Raw genomic sequence first — 24,304 nt, 5'->3', positions numbered from 1 at the left:
CATTCCAACTACCTGTACATGTGTAATCTCTGTGGCACATTTTGTAATTGTGTAGTACTATAATGATGAGATGCACATAGGCAGGGGTTCTCATCCGAACACTGGCAACTGTATGTGTCAGAGTGTGTGTTACTGAGTCTGTGAATCCCTGAGTGTGTGCGTGTGTCTGTGTTTGCATGCTGTCATGGCAGTGGGTATTACTGCTTCCAAAGGCGAAGCCACTATTTCCACTAGCCTTTACCATTGTCATCCAGCATACCACTCTTTTACCCCCTTTACGCTCCAGGTAACTGTACCTGTGATGTCACCCACTATGGATGTGATGGCTCTGAACACAGTAGCTTACTACACAGCTATCATGCTCTTGGATCATTAGAACAGTAAACATAATTGAAACATGGGAGAATCTAACTGTGATGTGGAAGCTACAAAGTGCATGCAGGTATTGTCATACTGACCTGTGGGTAGTCAACGTGTACATATGGGACACCCACAAACATCGACATCCCCTGGCACATACAACTACACCTGAAAGAAAAAGGCAGAACGTCATGATCAACATGCTGTTAGTGTTGTTACACATGATACATACTGTCAAAAATACAAAATGCATTCTAAAACCACAATACATGGTATGTCTGCTGCTTGTCAACACTACTCAACAATATTAATCTACAATTGTCTACCTAGTATGTTCACCCTGTGCATCAGACCATATGAACATGTCCCTGCACCGATGGTGTGGATGACAGGGATGTGGCACAGGCATCATCAAATGCAGAGGGTGATAATGTTTGCCAGAGGCCTAGGCTGTGCCATTGGATGACATCATGTGTGTGTGTTAGGGCCTGTGATATCACTGGGTGTGTGTGGATGTTATGCGTGTGTGTGTTGAGGGGCCCTACATTTATTTCCAGTGTGTGTGTATATGCATGCACACAAGTCTGGCATGTGGCTGGCGTACACAGGGGTATTATTGACAGCTGCAGACTGTACAAGGCAGGTTTCACATTTCACGGTGTCTTGTCATGGCCACGTGACCTGCGGCTGCCAGGGGTTGCATGGGCACTACCAGGCAGAGGTCCAGATTGGGTACCATCTGATGACACATGTCCACTGGAATCGTGTCCTTGTTGGGATCATCCAGGACCACGTGCACGTGGCCTACTCTGTCCTGGTGTGGACTGCACAGCACCAGCTGCACTGCTGCTACCGCCACTATGGGAGTGGGCATGTGCAGTAGCATGTTCACGTAGACCTTCAACAGGTGATGTAGCTGACCTACATCCACGTGCCTGATGCCTCACTCCCACCAGATGTTCCAGCACAGACATTCCACGCTCGAGGATAGACATGCCATGGTCAAGGACTCCCACCATGTCACCCAATCATCTATCCAAAACATCTGCAAGATGATGGTGAGCATTTGCAAGTGCCTGGATGTTGTCAGTTAATGAACGGACAGCAGCCCTATGAAGCCTCAGACCTTCTCTGTTGTGCCATTCAGCACGTGCCTGTGCCTCCATTACAGCTTGAAACATGCATCTGGTGACTCCAGCTGATGTGCTTTGGCTCGCAGGGGCATGTTGGCCAGTGGTCCTCCTATGAGCAGTGCTGGGCACATGCCTGTATGGGACATCACCAGTCTGTTGACTGGGATCATGGTGTGCAGGCACACATTCCATAGTCTCCACACTTCCCTGTTCCATTCTACCACCCGCCAACTGTCCTTCCTCTATGGCCAGTGGTGATGGGGTATGTGCAAGCAGGGGAACTGTGTGCGAGGATGAGGGGGAGACAGGTGGAATGGCAACCAATGGCACAGATATAGCCCCTGACAACCCTGCCTGTGCCTCAGTCATACTATCATCATCACTGCTAGAGTCTGTGGGACACTAACATCAGGTGGAACACAGGAGGGCAATGCACCTACATTAACACCTGTGAGGGGAAGACAAGAACTGTACATCACAAGTTATACCAGACATACACAGACAGACACACACACACACACACACACACACACACACACACACACACACACACACACACACACACACACACACACACACACACACACACACACACACACACACGCACACACACACACACACACACACACACACACACACACACACACACACACACACACACACACACACACACACACACTACATGCAGGTGATATGGCAGATGGCATTCAGCTTAGACAATTATAGTTTCAGCTTAGACAATTATAATGGTAGTTATCATACATCCCTGAGCTTCACACAACAGCATGCATGTGTTATAGCAGATGGCATTCACCTTTCACAATTATAGTGGTGGTCAGCATACATACCTGTATTGCACCATTTGTGTTAGTAGCCTATGCTCCATACCTGCAACACAATGCATGTACTTTGCACTGTTACACCACACTGCCATGGTGTGTGCAACATACACCACATGTTAACAGACCATCACTAACCTTTGTACATCTGCCACTGATGCTTTGCATTGGCCATCGCCCCTATGTGTGAGGACATGAGCAGTAGGGTATGTCAACTGCATACTATGTTTGCCTGAGCCCTATTTTGCATTTCTCCCCCAAAGCAGTGCATGTCTTTTCAACATTATTCCACCTACCCCTGAATTGAGTGTAGACATTATGCATGTGGCTGTACACACATGTTTGACATGGCTGTCCCTACTTTGCAATGGTGCCACAGACCAGCACAGGTTTGCAGTACACCAGCCTGCTGTGTGGCGTATGACTTTGCAAATCACATGTAGTATGACATGTCTTCTGCTGACATGTTGAATGACATGAATACACGTGTAACACAATTGGTGTCCTTTCCAATCTACAGTACGGTAATGGTGTCCCAATGCAGGGACATGTTATACTAACATGGGCCTTCAGCTGATGCAATGTTGTCTGTCCACCCTACAGATATGCAGGGACATACTGCACATCGAGCTGATGTGCATAGCCATTGCAGGGCATCATGTGGCTTCACAATTGCTATACAGTGTGAGCTACTGACACAGTTCATAGCCATGACTATGTTCACATATAATACACACCTAATGTGGAATGTGACCCACATCACTGAGATGTATACACAATAAACCCTAATGTGGAATGTGTGACACAGGTCACAGAAGGGTATATGGATGACACCCCTGCACATCTGCAACCATATTACTGATGCCTGGCAACTATGCCCACATATGGCTAACTTAGCAGTACTCCTTGCCCCACATGCCATCTGTGTACCTCACACACATGAGGAGCAGGCATGACAGTGATGTCTGACACCAGCAAGGTGAATGTACTGTATCTGTGGTTTGATGTGAATGTATGTGTATGTTGTGCAACGCATGTATGTATTTGGATACTGTATAGGTGAATGCTTCCATGTTGTGACTCACTCAAGATGTTCAAGACATGTTATGTGGTGGTTTCATGTTATGCCTACACAAGCTGTGCACAGGCCTGTATGTATGATGTTTAGTGTTTCACATCTGCAATATCACCATTACACAAAGGCCATAGTTGTATTATGTCGAGCCAATGTACAACAGGGTGTACACACATGTACATCACTTCTACTGTGTGTGTTGCTTCATTTCTCTAGCCATCCTCCATGGCCATGTGTACACACGTTCTGTCCAGTGATTGTGATGGCCATCTTATTTTACGTCAGTGTTATCCCATATGACATATACCCATAGATGTCATATGCTCCACAGAGGACAGGGTTATGCAGACAAAGGGTGGTATGAATGGGATGTGAGAGATATTTTGCAGGATAGTTGAGCAGTGTTTGCAGTCAGCCCACTACATGTCATGGACATGTCTGATAGCACATGACATTGTGTGACATTCATAGCAAGGGTGTACTCCACAAGGGTGTATCCTGTGGGCCGGTCATACTCCAGCTCCAACACATTTAGATTGTGTGCACACATATGTTCTCTGTACAGTACTGTTCATATTCCCAACATGTGTAATGCTGATAGGTAGTACCTGTCCCTACAGTGGAATACACCTCCATCATTGTATTCACTGTTGCCCACACATCTGGCAATGACAGTTTGGAAGGTTTAGAGTAGGTGTTTCATATAGTCTTCAATTGTTTCACATAGGTAAACAGTGTGATGCATTGCAGGTCTGACCAGTGTCCATTAACAGGACCACCATACATTATGTGTATGTGTGTTATGGCAGATAGTATGCAATTAATATGTTCTGTGCATTATCAAGCCTGGAAAATAATAACAATCTCACCTGACAAAGGCTGCTGTCACTGCAAAATACCAGAGGTACCTAAACAGGAGTGTCACAGCAGTAAGATCATTATCCACACCTGTGTGATAGCTACAGGTGCAATGTCCATTTTAGCACATAAACCAGTACAATACACTATACTATGGAGTATGCACATACATAGAGTAGCAGACTATAGTATGTGGCATGTGTGCATACATGCCTTGCATATGCTGTTACATTACATATTGTACAGTAACACATGTAACTATGTGAAATATAGTTGTGTTTTATGTGTAGTAGTGACTTACCAGGCAACTCCAGACTCGGTGGTTGAGAGACACCCATCTCCACAATACCAGCTAAAGCTTGTGGATGGAGGTCTGCAGGTGTCCCAAGGTTGGCCAGTAGCTCCTCGGTACGTGTGACTGGGGGCTGGGTGAGTGGCCCCTACCTGTTGCTCCTTGTTCCCTGCTGATTGCCTTAGCATGCTGTTTCGCCCGTCTTATCAGGTCAGTGCAGTGTCGGTGCACCTGCTGATAGGTGCGATTGTGACCACCAACATCATTTACCCTCCTGCAGAGTTCCTCCCACAGGGCATCCTGCTGCTGTGCATCCTGTGGCACATGGCTGAAGAGCGTTGTGTAGTTGTCGAGGAGGTATGGGATGAGGACCTCATCCTCCAAGCGGCTGTACACTGGCAGTCTGCTACGTGGCATACCTGGAAGACATAATGATGGAGACAGGTCACAGTAACTGACAGAGAAGTACAGCAGTACAACTGAACATCCATGTGCATCACATTTATTAAGATTACAAATATGTCTTTGCAAATCTACATGACACTAACACCACTGACATGTATAAGTCACACACATTTGACACCTACTGGTGATGTGCTGTTATTGCCATATATGTATGTGTCATGTGATGACATTGCTCATACACCATGTGGATGTTGTCTTGATGTGGGTATGTCTGTTTGCCTGTAGTGGTGTCTTTACCTATCAGCACATGCCTGGATGTGTTCACATTAATGCAATCGACCTTAATGCTGTGTATATGTCACATATATAGTCATACATAGCCGTTAGGGACATGACCTGTGACCCTGCAGACTTGCAAGCATGTATGTGTTTTGTCATATACATCTACATGGCACTGTACAGCTGTGTAGCATCCTGCCATGTATTGTATTGGGACAATAGCTAGCCTGATGGTATTTGCAGGGTTGGATATCAACTATAGCATGTATGGTCATAGTGATCTAGTAGGCTATATGCCCTGGGCCATTTATGAGCCTAGGCAGACAGGTTACCTAGCTGTAGGCAACAGACAGGTAAGTTTCAGTGGCCAGTTCAAGCAGTGCCACAGAACTGATACACATGGTTACTGATATATTTGGCATGCGGTCATCCCACCATGTCACAGAGAGGGGCGATGTGCAGCTTCGCTGGATAGGGCTGCATAGTATACCTCCACTCCACCTATCTGGAGACAGTGAAGAACATGACAGTCCTAATGCACACCCTGGCATTGGTCAATGTCAACTGCCATGCCATTAACTGGGAAACATACTCTGGTACTCACTTCCAGGCCCAGCGCTTCCTGGAATGCATCACCTCATATGCCCTGTATCAGGTGGTAACCTCCCTAACGTGGGGTGGAAACTACTAGATGTGGTCATCACCAACATGGGCAACAAGTGCACCACAGCAGAGGTTAACCAGTCACTGGTTAGATCTGACCATGAACTATTCACTGTTTCCACACCCTAGCATCTCCCCCACCCACGGATACCACAGTGTATACCTTTCCTACAGCTAAATTTACACTACTAGTGACAGGGGTGGGGGGTTTCACAGCCCCCACCCCACACTAAGGGGAAACACTGCTCAAGATACAGACAGATTTAAAAATGCAGTCTATAAGCACCACTCACTCCTCCTAGACAAGGACACCAGTCTGGTGGACTTCTGCAATAAACAAGCTAAACTACAGAAGTAGGACAGTGTTCCAGACACACAGCAAATCCCACGAAGGGCAGACATCCTTGACCACTATTAATATGATACATAGGTCCCTCATGACATCATCCAAGGCTAACATCAGCAGGAGAATACTCAAGGATTCGAAAGATAACCACAAAGCCTTCTTTGGCTATATCAAGGATCTATGTGGTGACACACAGATTTGCACTGTGCCGGTGAAATATAGCACAAAATATGCTGACCCTACTGATATCACCAACATCCTTGCAGATACATTCTTCATACTTCACCCCCTAAAGAGCCCACAACACCACCTGAAAGGTACAGTATCCCAACTATCAGAGACACACAGGTGGAAATGTCCATCTCTAACAGCAAAACACAGAGTCAATGGAGGCAGATGTTGACCCAGACTGCATCTTGCAAACTGTACAAGACAACCTGCCCCCCACCTAATTAAGCATTCCTACCTCAGCCTCTCCACAGGTTACATGCCCATACAATGGCAAGTGGCAACAGTTATTCCACTCCATCAAGGTGGAATTACAACTGACCATGGTAACTACCACCCCATAAGCCTGACTAGCCTGGTCTGCAATGCTATGGTTTGTATCCTCATGGCACTCATTAACAATTACATTGGTAACCTCTGAACACTTGACCCAACCCAGGTCAGCTTGGTTGAGTGCAGCTCATGCCTACTGTACCTGTTTGACATCTTACATACAGTCACCATGACGTTAGATGATGGGGGAGGTGGTTCACACATACTACCTGGACCTCACCAAGGCTTTTGACACCATGTCCCACTCAGGTATTATTGATAAACACACCAGCCTGTACATTCACCCATACATCACAGGTTGGGTTGCCAATGGGCTTACACACAGAACCCATATGGTATGACTAGTGGTCTCCAGGTCCAACTCTTGAACAGTCACGACTGGTGTCCCACAGAACTCAGTCCTGGGAGCCCTACTGTTTGCCATATACGTCTCAGAGGTACAGACAAACACAGGTGGACTACGGCAGACCATGTTTTGCAATGATTGCGAACTGGGAGCCGTGACTGATAGTCCAGCTGACACTGACATCCCTCAAGGGGCCACACAGAGAATGTCACAGGGTGACAATGACATGGCCTCCAGCAAAGTGCCACTAACTGCATGATCATTCCATTGTGGAATTGGCACCCACATATTAACACATAAATGGCAGCCACTTTAATACAGATGAGGTAATGGGGCATCTGGGGACTAAGGTAGATAGTGATCTCCCCTTTGACAATCATATCTCCATAGTACTTAAGACATCCTTCTATGCAGGCCATCTGATTACTAAAGGATTCCCATCTAGACATACTGGGGTTATAGTGCCCCTTTACTCATCACTCATCAGTCCCATCATAGGGTATAATAACCCATGTGGGATGTACCACAGAAGACACATCCAACAGCTGGGGACGTCCACAAATGTACCTCGCCAAGGGGAATACTGGCCTCCAACATATGGCCTATGCAGCCAGACTAAATAAACTCCTGCTTTACTCAGTGGCATCTCATTTACCCAGAGATGATCTCCGCTGGCCAACACAGCCATGTCGAACTCAGTCTTGATGGATATGCTCTACCTATGGGAATCCATGTCACAGTTAGCCACACACTGTAGTGAGCTGAACCATACCACAACAATAACTGGAAGATGCTGGAGGGACAGCTTCCTGTCACAGACACTCCCTATACTTTGGAACAACATCCCTAACTGCATTATACAGAGCCCCTCACTAACACTCTGCAAGAGAAACCTTGAAGGGTGGATGGGGAACAGTAGATGCACCGCAGGGATCCCACCATTGGCTCTGCTCCACAGAGGGACAGTTAATGAATCAATGGGGTGGCAAAAGCTGACACATTTTGGCTGGCCTTATGAATGGCCTCTGGCAGTTGGCCAAGTACCTACCTATAAATTTATACATACAGTATCTGCATATGCTGATAGCTTAATTTACTGTTCAGGTGTTGACTTACCTTGTGCCAATGGCTGTTGTGTGTGCAGTAGTTGAGAGCTGCCTATGTTGGATGCACACAGTAGACTGCCTATACATGACAATTTACAGGTAGTCTTGTGTGTGTGCCATCCATTTTTACTGTGTGTGCAGGTGGAGAAAGGTGTCAGTCCCTAGGTGCCTACACTGTCAGTGTGTGTGCTATACATTCCCTCTTTGCCAAGGCATGGGCATACTGGGCATGCCTCCATCTGCCTACTGGGGCTGTCTCAGGGTGTTCATGGTCTGAGTACCTCTGTGCCTGTGGGGCCCTTGGCAATGGTGGTGGGCTGTGAGGGCCTTCACCATTCTGTCCCTGCTGCAACTGTTTCCGCAGGACCATATTATGTAGCATGGCACACACTATGAAGATGTGGGCACTTGTGCCTGGAGAGCACTGCAAGGCTCCACCAGATATGTCCAAGTAATGGAACCATGATTTCAGCATCCCAAACACATGCTCTGTGATGATTCTGGTTTGTGCGTGCCTCATTATGGCATTCCTGCATGGGTGTGTGTGCATTTCTGATGGGAGTCAACATCCATGGTTCTAGTGCATAGCCAGCATCTCCCACCAGGTAGCCATTTGGGATGTCACCCCTGGCAAATAACTGATACAGCTGTGAGGCATGCCAGATGTGGGAATCGTGATAGCTTCCAGGGCTGCCAGCACACACATCCATGGTAATGCCCTGGGCATTGCACATGACCTGGCAGTTGATGGAGGGGTATCCCTTGCAGTTTATGTAGCGCCTACCCTGCTCACCGAGTGGTGACTTGATGTGTATGTGCATGCAGTCTATTGCACCCAGTACCTCTGGGTATTCTGCCACACAGTGGAAGAGACACATATTGCTGGTCAACTCCTCCTGCGTTCAGGGGAAGTATATGTGCTCATTGGCATGTGGTAACATGGCATCCAGGAACTGGTGTAGTACCTTGGATGCTGATGCCTGTGAGATCCCCATGATATCCCCAGTTGGTCTTTGAAAGGTACCTGTAGCTAGTATTCTCAGGCTTACACATACCTTTGTATCCACTGGGATGGGTTCCCCTCTGTTTGTTCTGGTTCTGAGGCATGGCCGGCATAGCTCCACAAGTTGCTGTAGGGTGTCCATGTCCACCCTGTAATGCTCTACTATCTCCAGATCATGTAGCCCCTGATACGTTACCCTGGTTCTGAACACTCTCCTCCTCCTCTGGTGCCTGAGGTGGTCGTGTGCATCATCCTCCACACCACCTTCAGTATCCAACACATGCTGGTGGATCAAAGCTATGGCAGCCCCTAACATGTACATAATAAAAGTTCCCAGTCTGTATACACCACTGGTGGAGAGTGTATGGGAATACACAAATGTGTGTGAGGTGCTTTCACACTTTATAGTATTGTGTAATGGATGCTGCTGATGTAAGTGGGTGTGTATGAGCTATTCCAGCTGCTGTGTGTCTTAATTATGGGTTTTGCAATGAGTACTGTAAGTGTGGGGCCTTTACTGTGGAAATCTATTTGCCTGCCTTGATTAATCTGTTGCCCTTTAATTCACTTTTAGACCTGGATCCCCTCCCTTTATCAGGCATGCATCCACCTGCCGTCTTTCTTGTTTTGTACTTTTCCTACCCAGTCATGGCAAAATATGCCTTGTAGCTGATATACTGCACATCGGCTTTGTTCTGCTTTGACACTTTGCTGTTTTCTTTGCAGTACAGCCCCTCCCCTTCCCTGTTCTGCAGATAGCTGCTTGCAGCCTTGTTAGCTGTTGTCAATGGCCCACTGTAGGCTCCTAGGTGTTAATTAGTCATTTGTACTCCAATTTCACTGCTGCAGCATTTCTTTATTTCTTGCCTATATCCTTCCTTCCTTTTTCAGCTGCAGTGCATGCCACGCATACCCATTTACCTGGTTTATGCACGTTTTCATCTCCGTTCACATGCATACTCAGTTAACTTGTGTACTCTCAGCTAAGCATAGCTATGGGCAATTTGACACACCCCTATCCTGCAGCTTTGCCTAGCTAGGGGCAGACCGGTTTAGCAATGCTCCAATGTGCTTACAGCAATGGTGACACACCCCTCTCTTGATGTCATCTTTATCTCAAGAGCACACCTCGGTGTTATAACACTACGCTGTGAGGTGCATCCTTACACTAGCAGGGAATCTGCGATTCACTATTACTCCTCTCATTTGCATAGCATTGCCTACTAATTCCTAGCTACTGCGTATAACACTGTCACTGCCCCTTAGCAACCCTTGTGCCATGAGTATGGTGTAGCATGCCTGCCATTGACTATTATGGGGAAATCGTGATATGTATTTCATTACGGTTTTATACTTTATTATTATATATTCCTTGAGATCCCCTTTGCGCACCGCTGCCCTGCGCTTCCACGTCGCGATAGTGCGACTATATATATTAAATGTTAATTTTATATTTTGTACATTTTTTTATGCCAATGGCTATATATTTAGCCATTGGAATATATTAACAATATAATACATGTGTTTGGTCGGCTGTCATGGCTCCGATTTTATGTTTGCAAAAATGTAAACCGTTTTCTACTGTTTACGTTTCTGCATGCTTACACTACGTCTGCACCACTTCCTGAATCACTACATACCTTCATTTGCATGCTACACTGTTGCGCATGGGATAATTAGCATACAAGGCTCAGGAGTTGTGCAGGCGTAGCATATGCAGGTAGTGCACATGGAAACAGCTCGTACCTGAATCGCTCGGTGGCCATCTTTGGTTTTAGAACACCTACGCTACGCCTGCACCTGGTGCAAGCTTCATGAATCCTGGGGATTGTTTACTAGGAAAGAAAGAAGAGGTAGCACAATATCTGAGTAAAATAATAAAAGAAGGAGAACTAGTAAGAGAATTAAAAAATAAGAAAGGTAAGCAAATAAGACAGCAAGAAGGAATATATGAAATAATTAAAGAATATGTATTGGAATTATTTGTTAAAAGAGAAGAAAACATAGAACAATTTTATAAAGATGAAAAATTAAATAATGAAGATAATGAGTAGAACAAATCATAAACTTTGAAAGAATTGAATGAGATTCAAAAAGATATTAACATGAATTCTGCAACAAGACTGGATGGAATTGAATATGGTCTGTATACAGAAATGAAGTAGTGGCAAAAATAATTTTTATAGAAGTTATGAATGAATGCTTAGGAATTGGAATTAAAGAGAAAGAGTTATGTACAGCAGTTATACAATTTATGTTTAGAAAAGGAAATAAAAAGGAGATAAAAATTTGGAGACCTATAAGATTGAATACTATGTATTATTATTTTTTATGAGAATAATAACAAAAAGGTTACAAAAATGGATAGAATAAGTAACCAAAATGTATTCAGAAGAAAAGGAAAAGGAAGTCAAGACTTTTTATGGATAATAAGAGAAATAACTGATGATATCATAAATAAAAATGTAGAAGCAAAAGTTATGATAGGCGATATAAGTAAAGCCTATGATAATATTCAATATAAATCATTATAGGGAATTTTGCAAACATATAACATAAGTAAAAAAAATATTACAAGTAATAAAATCTGTTTATGAAAGGAACTATGTGAAACTAAATGTAAATCACTGCAATGGGGAAAGCATAAAAATAAAATGTTTACTAAAGCAGGGCTGCCCAGCTACTATTATAATTTTCTCATTAGGTATGAATGTACTAGTGAAGGAAATTAATAATATGTCAAGTAGTGGTGGATACAGAATGATGAAGGAAGGACATTTGCCAGTAATATATACTTATGTGGATGATACTGTATTAATTGTTAAAAAGAAAGTATGGATGGAAGAAGTAAATGAAAGATTAAGTATACATTAAAAATAAATTGGATTAAATATAAATAAAGAGAAAAGTAAAGGATTTGGTTTTGAAGGTATGATAGGAGGTATTGAGTTCAATGAAAATATATAGATATATTAGGAATAATATCTTGAAGGAGTGAATACAGACAACAGCAATGGGATAATGTACTCAAAGAAGTAAAGGATATAACTATTTTTTGGAAATCATATAGATTTTCATATACAAAAAAGCAGACTTGTTGAACATCATGTTAATAGGAAAAATTGCTTACATTGCTGACATCACACCGCCACCTCCAACCAAGGAAACCACAGTGAAAAACTTTTCTATAGCAAACTTCACCTTACTTAAGACAGAGGTGGTAAGTTTCACAGCCCCCACACTAAAGGATAACAGTGTCCAAGATGCAGAAACCTTTACAAATGCACTCTATGAGCATCTACAAGGATGCATGTATTGTGCCATCCTTAGCAAAGCCAAGACTCACTCCCCTAAAAGAAGGAAACCAGTCTGGTGGACCCCTGCCATAAACAGGCTATACAATAGAAGGAGGAAACTAGTTCAGAAAAAAAGCAAATCCCAAGAAGGAAAGACATCCCTGATCAGTTATCAGTAAGAAACTAAGGTCCCTCATAAAATCCTCCAAGGCTATCTTCGAAAGAAAAATAGCCAAGGATTCGAAAGATAACCACAAATCCTTCTTTAGCTATGTCAAGAATCTAAGTGGCAACTCACAGAAATGCTCTGAGCTAGTGCAAAATAGAACAAAATATACTGAACCCACTGATATTGCCAACATCCTGGCAGATAGATTCAAAACAGCTTGGATTTTACTTGTCTTTGGCACGGATTCAGTCATTGTTTGAACTAGCATTTATTTCTGCTGCTTGAATAAGCCTCAGTGACTGCTGGATTTATGCTGATTTTTGTTGCCAGCCTTGGTTTGCTCCTGTGCTTCTCTTTTGGATCATTTATTTATTTTATTAGTAACAGAAGCATTTGGACCGTGATAACACTTACTCTTATAGTATAATAAATAGAACATGCTGGAGGTATAGATTACTGTCACAGAGACTCCACATGCTTTGGAACACAATTCCTAACTACATTAGGCAGAGCCCCTCACTAACACTCTTCAAGAGAAACCTTGACGAGTGGATGGGTAATAGAAAATACACCTCTGGGATCACTTCATTGGCTCTTCTTGACAGAGGCTCAGTTAATTAATCAATGGGGCAGCGAAAGCTGACACACTCTGGTTAGGCTTATAAATGTCCTTGGGCAGATAGCCTAGTACCTACCTATGAACATCTATATGATTCCTATTAAGAATGAAAAGAAACTAATGATTATATTTTCTTTCATATAGGGTGCTAGACTAGTCAAGAGAGGGATTCTGTATATGAAAGAAGAGCAAGGGGGGCTTGCGTTTAATAAAATAGTACATGCAGCATCTTTAATTTTATATAAGTTACTAAAAGGAATTGTGAAAGAAAATAAAAACTTGAGAGAAATTATACTATATTATAATTACAAAGAATTATGAGAAGAAATAGAAGTTAAAAAAGAAGTAAAAGCATTGTGAATGAAGAAATTAAAGAGTACCAAAACACAATTGTGTTATGGAAAATAAAAAAGAATAAATGTGAGAAAAATAACAAGGAGTGGTACTCAAATATTATGAAAGCATTTTATTGCATTAATCCATGGAAAGATTTTGAAATAGATAAGAAAAAAAGCCACATGATGAGATATAATAACTATAAAAAGATTAAAGAATGTAATGATTTTATGGAGATTGTCTATTAGAAAATTGCTGGTTAAGGCAAATATGCCATACAAGAAAAAGCAAGATAAAATATGTAATAAATTTGGTGTTTGAGAGTACTGAGCATGTGTTTTTGAAATGTGAAAGAGTTAATTTGTGGAAAGAAATATGTAGACATAATAGGGTGAAAAGATTGTTAAAATCTGAGCAAATAAATATGGACATAATAGAAATTGGTTATTATAGTGCATGAAACAGCGAAGAATTGAAGAAAATGGACAGAGTAATATTTTATGTTTCATGAATTATGTGGGACGAAAGACTAAATGAAATTAAATACAATGGAAAATGGACTTTGACAAAGATTCTGGAGAAAATAATGTTTTGGTTGTGGATAAGAGTGGGGGATGCTTAAACTGACATTTATAACATATAGATATTTGTAAATAGATGTCAATAATATAAATATGTAAATGTAAATATGTAATTATATATCAATAAACGACCCTACTCTTTTGAATAGGTGTCATGGGATCTTTTACATCCACCTGAGCTGCCACCAACTCAAACATCTGAAAGATGGCACATTCAGGAGTTTGGGGAAAGTATTTCAAGTGCTTTTAACTTAGTTTTGTGGCAAAAAGTTACTTTTTTTGCATATTCCTATTTTACTGACTGTTGCTGCTAAGTTTCCCCTGGAAACAAGCACCATTTTCAGTTTGACCATGGCTACTGGTTCCGCAACTGGGCTTTCTTTAAGCCACAAAAAAAATAAATAAATAAATAATAATTGTTAAGCTGCCTTTGCCACCACAGCAGACTGGTAATTTGCCTTAACAATAGATGGATGACCGTGCTGTGGCCAAAGCTGCCTCTGCAGACCACTCAGCTTTTTTCTTGTGATCCCTCTGGTGTAGTCCATGAAGCCACCATGGACCAAGGGTTAGCCACATCCTCTGTTGTCGTTGATGTCTACTCAGTGAGTAAGGGCTAATCGGTGTTGTCAGTCATAAGAGAAGGGGCAGGAAATGTACCCCTGCTTAGCCGGACTGCTGTGTCCATTCCTGGGGTGGCTATTGCTGACAGTACTGGTTCTGCTTTTCCACAATATCCTGTCAAAAAGAGACAGAAACTAGATATTTATCATCTTCTATATCATTTACGTTGGACAAGAGTAGTTTATTGGGCTTGGCTCAGGAAGTAGTGCAAGCTGTTGACCTTTCTTGTGAGGTTCCCCTGAACAGACTTAAAAACTGATAGCTACAGGAGATTGTGATGGGATAGATGCATTTTTTCTCCTCATTTTTTTATTCAGATTCTGATGAATGCGTGATATCTGATTCACTCTGGGATGGATTCTCTTTCTCTGAGACTATTTCCAGGATGAACCAATGTTTTAGTTAGAGAACACTGAGGTTTCTCGTTTCCTAAGGTAATGTTATGATCTGTTACAATTGGAATTTACAGAAACTCCAGCCACACCCCCCAGAGCTATCAGCACTAGAGGATATTTTTCTCATAGCCTCTTGTTTTCCTGACAGTCTGTCTGCTGCCCATAAGAAAGCAGATAGATTGTATAAAGTTCTTTAGTCTTTCAAGTTTTTATAAACTAATTGCAGACCTAAGTCAGCAGCTATAGCTTTAGTAAATCCAACTGCTGCCAAACATTTTATTAATTTTAATCCTTCTCCTTCTAATGAGGATGGAAAAGCTTTTGATAAGCTTGAGAATAAAGTGTATGCTACTTATGCAGCTTTGATGTTTAGAGTTCTAAACTGTCAGATCCATATGTTAAAGGGTATGCTGACTAACTGCAAAACTATGAGGAATGTTTTGACATCAGTTTCCTTCTGTGCTATTTATCAAGTCACTTCCCATTGAAATGTGACTATGACTTTGTAGATACTGTTTCCAGGGGTGCTGCCACTGGAACTGTTTTAAGGACATTTGCCAGGCTGCATTCTCAGAACCTCCCTGAAGATGTCAAAAATAAAATTTTGAATTTTTCCTTGGATAGGGATTTAGTCTGTGGACCCCCTAATGCAGAAGTTATCAAAAAGTGTGATGAGAGAGGTAAGCTGATTCAAGGAATTTCTCAGGTTTTTTAGTCCCCATTCTCTAAACTCTCCAGTGGAAGCTCTGCTCCCTTTTCTAACTTTGGAAAAAAAAAGAAAATAAACAGCCTCAGTCAATTGCTGGCAAACAGATATATAAAAAAAAAACTATGACAGGATGGATCCAAAAAGAAGGAAAGACACCCCAGAACAAAGGACAGTCAAATACGTCAGAGTGACTATAGAAGCGTCCTTGCCTACCCCCACCCCCATCCAACCCTGTCAGTCCATTATCCCTTCAGAAAAACTGATTTCCCCATTTTACTCTATGGCAACAGATTGTTTCGGACAAAGGGGTGCTTAATTTGAACCATCTAGACTACAGATGACAATGTGAGGAACTTCTTCCTTTTCATGGGATTCCTCATCTGCCAAACTAGACTCTTCTCTTTCTTCCTGTCTTACATCATATGCTGACTCAGGGTGTAATAGAAGCTGTTCCTCCTTCTCATATAGGGGAAGGATTTTACTCAAGAGTGTTTGTAGTGCCAAAGAAAGAAACTATTGGAAAACAGTTCTGGATCTTTCCTTCCTGAATCGTTTTGTGATAGTGCACAAATTCAAAATGCATTTACTTCACTACCTGTTACCCCTTCTTCCTCATGGGAGTTTTCTAGTAACCCTAGGTTTAAAAGATGCCCACCATTGCATTCCTATTCATCCAGATTTCAGGTGTTTCTTAAAGTTTTGTGTACCTGGATTACATTATCAGTTGTTTGCTTTATAATTTGGAGTATCCATTGTTCCAAGGCTGTTCAGAGTGTTTAGGTCCTGTGATAGCCCATTGTAGACTACAGAGTATCCACATTTGTCCATATTCAGATGACTTAGTTGTGTTTGCAGTCTTTTTCAAAGTATCAGGACTCTCTCACTTGGGTAAGAGATCTCCTACACAAGCACACTGTGATTCCAAGAGAATATTCCAAATTCTTTTTTGATTCCACCTCACAGGATTGTGCTTCTGGGTTGCCTACTAGACACCTCAGTCCAAAGAGCTTTTCTTCCACAGGCAGAAAAACAGATCTAAATTTAAATCTATCCCAGAAGTTTTCCACTCAGTCTTTTGTCATAGTGAGAGAACACCTGTGTTTCATGGCTTCCATGATTCTCTTGCAAGACTTCACACAAGAGTGATACAATGGTATTTGAAATCACTTTGGCCCTAACATAAACACCAATTATGTTTTCAAATCTGAGTTCTGGGATTTGTGAAAAGAGAAATCACTTGGTGGAGACATCAGTTTTATCAGAGTCCAGGTCTCTCATCCTCCCTTCCTGCTCCAAATCAGTCAGCTACCTCAGATACCACAGACTTTTCTTGGGGAACAGTATCGATGGGCAAGAAAGTGCAGGGTCTTTCAGACAAAAAAGACAGACCAAAATACATAAATATCTTATAAATGCCTACAGATCTCTGAATCATCTGTGGTCTCCAAGACCTCTTCAATTGTTTAGAGTCAATATCTATTAGTGTGACACATGAACAACCAAGGGGGATCCAGATCTTAACTACTATGCAGACTAGCCACGTTAGCATGTGACATAGCTTTACAGCACAATCTCACTCTACAGGCGTCTTGCATTCAGTCAGAGCAAAATTGTATGGCAGACAAGTTGAGCAAGAACAAGGCAAACCCTCACAAAGGGAAACTGAATCAGGGGGCCTCCATCTGTGGGGAATTCCTCGGGTAGACCTTTTTGCCTCCTCTCTAAACAATCAACTGGAAACATGATGTTCCTGAACTCCATACAAGAAGGCAAGGAAGACAGATGCCTGTTTTTTCAAGGACAAGAATATTTCTGTATACTTTATCACCCTTTCAACTGATACCCAGGTACTTCTGGAGATTCAGAATGACTCCCGAAACATCATTGTGGTGACACCCTTTTGGCCCAGGTTACAGTGATTGTCCCTACTTTTTGAATTGGCCAGGGACTATTATCATAGACTTCTTCCAGACTTGTTTTCTCATACAAGATCAGGGTGTTTGATTCATCCTGACCCTAAACAACTACAATTGATCGCCTGGATGATAGGGTCTTAATACCCTTTAGGCAATTGTTTTCTTAGAATATGTAGCAGATATTAATTGGGACAAGAAAGCCTGATACTAGAAAATTATATATAAGAAAATGCAAAAGTATTTGTAGTTGGCGCAAACAAAAGAACCAGCAACCATTCATGACTAGCTGGCCTCTAGTTTTACAGTATTTGGGTGATTTACTATTCTATGGCCTATCTTACTCCTCTGTCAAGGTTTATTTGTCATCCATTTCAGCATGTTTGCTGATGTTTCTCCCCTTTCAATACAGTAGTATGTGATAATGTTTTTGAAAAGGGTTTTACATAAGAAGCTTCAGAGAAAATCAGTGGCTCTTCCTTAGGATCTTAATTTTGTGTTAGAAAAGCTAACACTCCATTTGAACCAGCTCATCTGGTTGACTTGAGGTTCTTAACATGGAAAATAGTTTTGTTGATTGCTCTGACCTCTGCAAGAAGAATATCTGAGTTGCAGGCTTTTATGGTGGATCGACCTTATCTCATCTTTCATGATAGAGCTTCTTTGAGAACTAATCATTCTTTTATTCCTAATGTGGTATCTGAGTTTACCTTAAGCCAGTCTATCCATCTCAATGTTTTCTGCTCAAAACCCAAAAATAAGGAAGAAAGGATACTTTATACATTGGATGTCCACAGATAACTCAAGTACTATCTTGATAGAACAAACTCTTTTAGAACTTCTGAACGGTTGCTTATTTCTTGTGAAGGTAAGAAGACAAACTGTGTCAAACCAGACTAATTTCAAATGATTGTCTCAGACTATTATAACCTTTTCTTATTCCCACCACAAAACAAATTACTCCAGATAGGGTAAGCGCTCACTCTGCTAGGGCCTTGGATTACAACCTGGTCCTCTGTTCATACCTTTGCAAATCAGTATAAACTAGATTCTTTCTTCAGGTCTAGGGCAGACTTTACTAGGGCCATTCCCCTCCCACTTCCTAGTTTTTTAAGCTCTGGTAATCTACACATATATAGCCAAGGCTACTGCAGCAGTTATCAATATGAAGAACAAAGTACAATTGTGTAAGCAAACTTACCATAGCAGTAGATGTTCAAGTGATCACTGCTGCAGTAGGTGATCCCTCCCTCCACCCCTCTTGTTTTTTGTGTTTGTTTATGCCAGGGTGTGGACATGTATTTTTTCTTTTCCTAGCAATATCATCTCAAGGCTTAGCCTCCCTATCTCAGTTATCATGAAAGCTCTGAAGAGCTTGGTATGCAAACCTGATGTTTTAGTCAGCTCAGCTCATTTTAATGGTTTGGGCATGTGGTAATTGCCCTGAAGCTTTGGAAACTAGCTGGCTGATATATCCTATACTGCAACAGTGATCATTCAAACATACACTGTCATGTTAAGTTTACTTATACAACTGTACTTTCTTCTTTTGCTAAACTTACTTATTTTTACTACCTATATCACTTGTTGTTTACATCACCAGATGAGTTTATGTCATATCTTTGTAATGATCTATTGCTCTTAAGGGTAAAATGTTTTGCCTATCTCATTTTTATGTTTTTAAATGTGGATTTTTTGAATGGATTGTACATTCTGCCTCTATTTGAACTATTGTATTTTATGAATTGTATGATATTGTAGAGCTTTTGTATCTGGCCTCTGCTGAAAATGGGTTACTGCCCAGTCAGTCTTTCCTGGTAAACAAATCCAAGTAAGTAACTAAGTAAGTAAATAAATAAATAATTTAAAAACATTAATACATACACAAAGGCAAAAGCCATTGTTCAGTATGCCTGAACTTCCATAGTAAAAGATTAGGAATACACAAAGGCAAGAACTTTACCTTAGTATTAAGCCACAAAGCCAGCCAGGTAGAAAATGTACCAATAATCCAAAAAAAACAACAGATTCCACCCAAAAACCACAGCAGAGATCAAGAAAGCAGCCAAAAAAATGACCAATCATTAAAACCAATATATTTGGTATAATAAAGTTAAGTGCTTTCGTCCCTTCTAAGTACAGGACTTCATCAGAACTGATTAAAATAGCACTGCCTCAAGTCTAAATGACAACATTTAAAGTTATGATACTAATCATCAAATGAAATCTTAAAACAATTATTTAATTAACAAATAAATCAACTAGATATAAGAGCCTGTGCAACAATAATACTCATGCCCCAGGGACCATACTATATATTACCCTATGTTCAAAATATGTTAAATACATGAACATGTTAAAAAAAACTTAAACAAATTTTGAAAAATCCTGAATTAAGTACCTAAATCCAAGGTACAAATGTCCACATGTAAAGATGAAAACATACGTATACATATATATATATATATATATATATATATATATATATATATATTATACAAAATGTATTCAGAGTAAAGAGTGGAAGGATTTTAAAAAAATACAAAAAAGTATTGCACTCACTTGTAAAACTAAAATTTAGCTGATCTTAATTTAAGATCATTACTTATTGAGATATTGTCATTTAAGCCAGGTACCAATTCTGCATTTAACCGGAACTACCGCTGCCATTCTCTATATTAAATTAATGTTTCTCAGGGATCACCATGTGGGTTTTCTGGGATTTGTTCCTATACTGCAAATAGTAGTGTTTACAGATATTTTTATCTAACGTTCTTTCGGTTTTACTGATGTAGAATACATCGGAAGTCTCACAAAGACTGAAGTACACAATCCCCTTAGACATGCAATGAAATCCTTTTGCAAGTTCAATAATGTTGCCCTGAACCATAATACTGTCACCTGAATAAATATAAACGCATTTATTACAATGCCCTCATCTGTTCATTCCTGAAGACTTAATTATATTTAGTTCATTTACATATTTTTTATTGTTTTCCAACTTGTTTTTAAAATTACATCCTCTCTTAAAAACAAAGTGAGGGCAATCCCCTAAAACATTACTCAAAGTTTGATTAAATTTAGAAATAACCCAGTTATCACTACTGATCTTCTTAATATTTCAATGATCTCGAAAATATTTAAACACTAATGCTAACTTGAATGATCCTTTATCAGTCTTATAATTACCATTGTCATTTCCATATTCATTACCTAATAAGGTCTTATCGGATCTGTCTACTAATAATTCTATGGAACAGTCACTAGCTGACAGTATAACTCTTAGAACTAAAAGTCTATTTAATCCTGTGTTTCATAATTCTTTACATGTATTTCTCAAAGTTTGTGAAAAAGATCTTAGAAATGTAATTCTTTCTAATAAAAATGTTAATAAGTGGTTCAATCTTTCTATTCCAGAAAGAAAAGCTCTTCAAGATTTAACTGATATATCTCTCAGAGTTATGAGAGCTGACAAATGTACTGGTTTAGCTTTAATGGAGCAGGATACTTATATTGAAAAAAAAATGAATCTGCACTTAGCAATAATGATTTTTATAAACAGGTTGAAATTAGAACAGTGTTGAAACAGTTTGATCTTACTGACAAAACTTTGAAATAACTATAACTTAATATTGACATCTCCTTAGAAGAATATAACGTCATGTCAGTACACTCACTCACCTAGTCTAGGTAAATTATTTGGAATTCCCAAAATTCACAAAAACACTGTAAACCCACTTTTTAGACATATTATATCAAACAAAAGAACCAAGACAGAAAAAAATAACACAATATTTAGATGCTATTCTTGATCCAGTAGTACAGTCTACAGCACTGTATTTATGAGATCCATGGGCCTTTCTTAATGAACTGTACCTAAAAAGAAATTATTTTTGTGAGTATATTTTTGTTACTCTTGATATAGAGGCTCTTTATACCAACATACCACACAAAGAAGGACTTAATTTTCTTAAATTTTTTATTTCTAAATTTGCAGGTTTTTCTTCTAGGAAAGTAGAAACCATTTGTACATTAGTACACATTGCTCTATCTAATAATTTATTTTTCTTCAACAACAAGGTATATAGATAGTTAAAGGGAGTTGCCATGGGCTCCAAACTTGCTCCTGCATTTGCCAATCTGGGCCTGTCTGGTTGGGAACTACAATACCTCACGGTCTTCCCGGTTTCATACACACTGTTAATTACAGGAGGTACATAGATATATTTTTTGTTTGGAAAGGTAGTGATGATGATGTTTCTGCTTTTGTTTCTTCTATCAATTAAAGTATTGGTTTTCTTAACTTTGTGATTTCAGGCTGTGGTAACTCTATTCATTTTTTAGACACCAAAATAGTGTTGCTATCTGATAGACAGATTTTTTTCTACAGTATACAGAAAAAAAATGATGAGTGAGAAGGTCACTGAAAAACCAATCAGTAAAAACAAAATGAAAACTCCAGCAAAGCTAGAGCTTCCAATAAGTGACCTCCCAAACCTCTTGTATCAGAGGCACATGGGATATATGCAAATGATCCTTATGAACATCAGGTGTTTCAGCTAATTGGCAATTCTGAATGCCCATGACTTGTTTCGTCATTTTAATGGACAATTTCAGGCCAATAAAGTCAAACCCCACTAGCTGTTCACAGTTTGTAGGATTCAGATTTTTTGTGTTAGAACAAATAGACTGTTTTTTTGGTGACAGTGACTCATCTTAAAAGAGCTCAAATGGTAGTTTTTTTTAAATGCTGAGGCATCCCCTGGCCTCAATGAGAATGTTAACATTATTGTTATGATGCTTTGTCATTTTATATTCTTGTGGCTTGCATTTTTACACTGTATTCTGAAGAAGTTCTGATGATCTTAATATGAATGAAAGCACTTAATATTAATCTAGTGTCTGTGTCATTTTTCTAATAGCCATAGAGTTCTATAATAAGTTTATTACAGTGGAAGTTATTGTTTTATAGTTTAATTTCTTCCTGATTGTGGTTTTATTAGAATATATTTTTAAGGTCTTAAATTTATCATGGTTTCATTTCTTAACTTCCATCCTAATGCTGTATGTCATATCATCTGGATACCCCCTCTCCAAAAACATCTTTGTCAGTTTATTACATTTAGTATCAAAAAACACATCCTCAGAAATCATTCTGGCTAATCTTACGAATTGTCCTTTCACTAAACCCTTTTTCTGTGAGAGTGGGTTACAACTATTATAATGCTTGTAGACCAGAAATATTGTTCAACCTTTACTTTCATAGTAAACATTATTAAACACACAAAGACAAGTACTGTGCTTCAATATGCCAGTAGTTACACAACAAAACATTAATAAAGATATGAAGAGTAGAACCAAGGGTCAGTATACCTTTAATTAGATAGTAAAACATTAATAAAAGCATAAGGACCAGGACTAAGTTTCAGTTTAACTTTAGTTACATAGTAAAATTTGTAATAATTACATGAAGTCCAGAAATGTGGTTCAGTATAGCTTTACATTTGTTTATTTATTTATTTTAGTTACTGAGTAGTGCACTGGTCAATACTGACCAATTTCGAGCTCAGCCTGGGTGAAATTCAAAACATTTCACAGTAAAAAAAAAACACAGAAATGCAAGCAATAACAGAGTAGTTCAGACTAATTACAGAGACAAAACTGTGTATATGCATTCTAGTGAGCAAGCACAGTGCAATGTACAACAATGTGCCGTATATACATTAGTTTCTATAGTGGGTCAATCTTCAGTTAATCTTGAGAGAGGAGAGGAGAAGAGCCATGGAAAGGAGACAGGTTAGGTGATAATACATATACAGTGAAACCTTAATAAATACACCAAGACTAAAGCTGCGGTTAAGTATGTCTGTACTTACATAATAAAACATTAATACATGCACAAAGACTAAAGCTGTGATTTGTTATGTCTGTAAATAATCAAACATTAATAAATACCCAAAGACTAAATCTGTGGTTAAATATGTCTGTACTTACATAATAAAATAATAAATACGCAAAGACTAAAGCTGTGGTTTGGTATGCCTATACATAATAAAACATTAATAAGTACACAAAGACTAAAGTGATGATTTGTTATGCCTGTGCATAATAAAACATTAATAAATACACAAAGACTGAAGCTGTGGTTTGGTATGCCTGTACATAATAAAATATTAATAAATGCACACTGACCACAGCATTGGATCAATATGCCTTTTTTACATAGAAAAGCATGAGCTGTGGTTCACTGTGCCATTACTTATATAGCAAAATAGTAATAAATATATCAGGATTAGATCTGTGACACAGTATACCTTTACATAGATAGTAAAACATTAATAAAAGCATGAAGGCTAGAACCAAATTTCAGTTTACTATGACTGACATGTTAAAAAC

Source organism: Protopterus annectens, chromosome 2.part2 (assembly GCF_019279795.1).
Source record: "Protopterus annectens isolate FY-2018-M chromosome 2.part2, PAN1.0, whole genome shotgun sequence".
Classification (NCBI taxonomy): Eukaryota; Metazoa; Chordata; order Ceratodontiformes; family Protopteridae; genus Protopterus; species Protopterus annectens.
The sequence above is the reverse complement of the archived record's forward strand: the minus strand, read 5'-3'. Positions refer to the sequence as shown.